Below are 4111 nucleotides of genomic sequence, written 5' to 3' on the forward strand. Positions count from 1 at the left end.
GGTTGATCTTTTGATTTCCAGATGGTTTTGGAACAGAGCGAGGTGGTCTCAGGAAAATTCCCATAGGGCCTAGGAGTCCCTTGACCATTTTTGGTAGGATTGCGATAAAGCCTAAGGATGAAGACAAAAAAAATTCTCAAGGTATTAATGAAGAAATTTTGAGGCATCCAGGCTTGTTTTGGGCCTAGTAATCCCTTGACCAGTTTTGGCGGGATTGTGGTAAAGCTTAAAGGTGGAGGTGGTTTAATCTCCGGGAAGCCATGGTTGTTTATGTATAGGTTTTCTTATGTGATCTCTTGGCCAGTTTTGGCGAGATCATGGGAGCATGAGGGTGGAGGTTGTTTAATCTCCAAGAAGCCCTAGTTGTTTTTGTCATCCCACGTTCATGCTTGGAATATGACACGAGGGTGATTGGTTGAAAGAAATATTTGGTTCAGCCCAATCTATGGTCGGCTGGTACTTAGAAGTCCCTGACTTGGTTGGCTTTTGAATATGTTAATAAGAGATTTTTTCCTCTTGTATTTCATGAGTGCTTGTACTTGTTATTATGTGGATTTGATGGTTGTCCTATCAAGGTTATTGTTTTGGTTATATGTCGATTATAAACATGGTTTCATAACAGGTTCTATTTATGGATCTTGACATGTTTTCATTAGTTGATGAATGGTTATTGAATGCATGAGCTAACAAATGTTATTGCAGATATTTTGAGAAGGAATTAGACCTTGGTGATTATCATACAAGTTTCAAACCTCTATATTCAGATATGCATTCATGACTTGTAGATTACATGTTCTTAATATGTTTGACGAAATCACTATCATGGTTAGGCTTGTTTAGGTCACGTCTTTGATCAAGTTTGATATGGATGGTTTTGTCACGTTGTTATTTATGATTATGGAAAGTTTCATTGAGTTATGGGTAGTGGTCTAGAGGCTAACCTAGAATTTAGGCTCAGAATCTGGGATCACACCCTCTAAACTGAGGAATTTGGGTCATAGTTTCACCCTGGTAGGCTTATGCATGTGGTTGGAGGCCCTCAACCACATTGAAGCCTTGTCATGCATGCGGTTGGGAGCCCAGGTCACTAAAAAAGCATTCCATCTCAAGGTTTGGGCACTAGGAGTGGTTGTTTGGCTCTTCGGGGTCCTATAGCTCCCCAGGAAGGCTAGCAAGGTTCCAATTTGTCAATTCCAGTTCCTTAATTGTAATTTTTTTCACCCACAGAGAACATCATGGAGCCATTTCTACAGCAGAGAGGAGGCATATTATCCTTAGGAAGCAGGCCATCTACTCCACTAGCAGCAGCATGGACACAGGGAAGGCACCTGCATGCACAACAAGGTTATCAATTGAATATCATCAAGTTATGAAGGCCTGAACAAACAAGCCAAGGAAATCAACTCCCTCAAGATCATGATGTTATGAGGCCCAGCTCCAGCATGCAACCATCTCCAACAATTCGATCCACAGGTAGGATCAGGTATGACAACCCTCACCTCTTCCCTATGCATAAAATGCTAAAATGTGTTAATGGTCAAGAAAGGAGTTTTAATAGGCTGGAGGTGGCCAGTGAACTTGGCCACCCTCAGGTAGTTAACTAAAGTTCATATTAAGTCACCCATGCAACATGGATATGTCAAATCAAATGGGGTGGTGCTTATGAGGGGTGAGGTGATAATCACGAGGATAGGGGTAATGATTGCAAGGAGTGGGTACAACGGTTCAAGAATGGAAACCCGTGTATGTGCCATGTCACCAAAGCACTCTGAGCCTTTACCACAAAGGAAATATTATGTACTAGGGTCGACTCCATTTGCACCATCATTCATTTCAAGAAAGCAGTTAGAGGAAGGTTTAGCTATTGCTATTAGACTGCCCAGGATGCCACCAAGTTATTTCGAACTCTGTTTGCAGGGGCTACAGGAGGGTATGAACTGCTACAAGAGGGCCGAGAAGGAGTTACAGGGGGGGATTTATGGGTGAAAGAGAGCCATAGTGAACCAAAATTATCTTCAACCCTCATGCACATACAAAGCTATTTTGAAAAGGAGTAAGTGGTTTCCTCCCTCCTTGATTTCCATACAATTACATGAGAAATTATGCCTGAAGTTGGTAACCTGTAATATACAATTGAGTAGTAGGTCTTTTGGAAATTGTTGTGTGTAAAGGCAAGATAGGGGCAGAGAAAAAAATTAAAAAATAAAAAATAAAAATAAAAAATAAAATAAAATTGTTTTGATATAAATTCTAACATCCTTCTCCCTCACTAATAAGAAGGAGGTTTAACATTGTTTTTACCACTAATATTGCTCTAAATAAAATTGAATTCCACACCTAAGTAATACCAAGAAGGGGCAGTAGAAGAAATGGGGGGAGGATTTAATAGAAGAGAACCCACAGACACCAAGAGAATTCACCAACACCCTCCTGTAGTGAACATTTTTAGAAGGCATCAATGGTTGGGTTTCTTTGAACTGTTAAAAGGGTATGATGATGATATCACTCATGAATTTTCCATGGAATTGCATCCTCAAGGGGAATATAGTGCCACTATTATTGTCAGAGGATTGGCCATCTCCTTAAGTCCTGAAACCATAAGTAGAGTGACCACCTCAGCCTTAGGAGTTTAATGGAGAAAGGAGGAGAAGACAGTAAGTGTTACAGCCAGGAATAACGTATTCATTCAAAGAGAGAATCCCATAGAAGATAAGAATGGAGTAAGAAGAGAAACCCTACCTTACCCCTGTGATGAGGTGGATTATCACATCCTCAAATATATATCTTGAGAAGGGAGATTGAGTGTGGTATATGACTGTTGGGTCCCTATAATACCAGTGATTACCCCATTACTATTGTAGTTATACCCCTTATTTATATTGTTGTGCCCCTATTACCCCCATATTGTTATTTCTGTGCCCCATAGAATCCCTCTATTGTTATTTTTGTGGCTTTATATTATTATTGTTAGGTCGGCTGGATTATATTGTGACTCCTTAGACTCCTATATATAGAAAGGAGGTTTTGTCATTTGTATCATCCAAGAATTGTTCATTTATGTAATGTAAAGGAGGTTGCCCCCTCGAAGAGGCTGAATTCTAAGGCGTTGATCTATCTTTTCTATCTTTTCTTGAGCTGGTTTCATAACATTTGGTATCAGAGCTTTGGATTCTAGGGTTTCGCTGCTCCAAACAGGTCATCGTGGCATTTTCGCTATAACTTTTTTTCTGTGACGTTTCAGAAGTGCAAAAAAAAACCCATTTGAGAAGAAATCGCGCTGAACCTTGGGTCCGAATTTCAGAGCTTTTCGCGTGATATTTGCGGAGATATGATCTGAGGAAGTTGGTCTTTTTGCAGACTCCTGAATTACATTCAAAACAGGTGACCTGGGGAAAATCGTCATAACTTTCTCTCTGGGGATCGGATTGAAATTTCGTAAGAAGGTACAGAAAGAGGACGGACTGTAGTTTCTTGTATATGTTTTTAGAACCAAAGGTCGAAAAGTGACACGTGGCACTTCATACAAGTTCGCTCTACTGAAAAGTCTATAATCAAGTCACTTGGGAGATTTGCATAACTCTTTCTTGGAGAATCCAATTTGGATCAGACTTGTGGCATTGGAAAGAGGACACAGAGAGCTACTACAGGTCACAATTTCAGAACTAGATGATTGGAAAGTACAGAGATACATCAGAGGCAATATCAAGCTCCTACAAAGTGAAAAAAGGTGTGTAGATTTTTTTAAATTTTTGCTTAAGCTTGGTTTGAAAATTTATTTTGAAGGAATTCAAAGGGCATAGTAGAGCATTATTATCGGTAACTGATGCCCCGAGGAAAGAAAATGCAAACACCTAGTAAGGAACCTGAAAGCTCTAGCATGACTCATGAAGAAGAGGAAGAAATGCTACATGATATATCAAAATTACAAGAACAAGTGCAACAATGTCCTTGCACAAAAAGGAACAGAATCTAAGATGGATGGTTTAAAGAAAGATGTAGAAGCTAAGATGGATGGTTTAAAGAAAGGTGTAGAAGCTAAGATGGACTATTTAAAGAAAGGTGTAGAAGCTAAGATGGATGGCATGGAAGCTAAGGTGAATGCATGACGCTA

Source organism: Pinus tabuliformis, chromosome 1_2 (assembly GCF_031772625.1).
Source record: "Pinus tabuliformis cultivar Carrire ecotype Pingquan chromosome 1_2, CPIR1, whole genome shotgun sequence".
NCBI classification, from domain to species: domain Eukaryota; kingdom Viridiplantae; phylum Streptophyta; class Pinopsida; order Pinales; family Pinaceae; genus Pinus; species Pinus tabuliformis.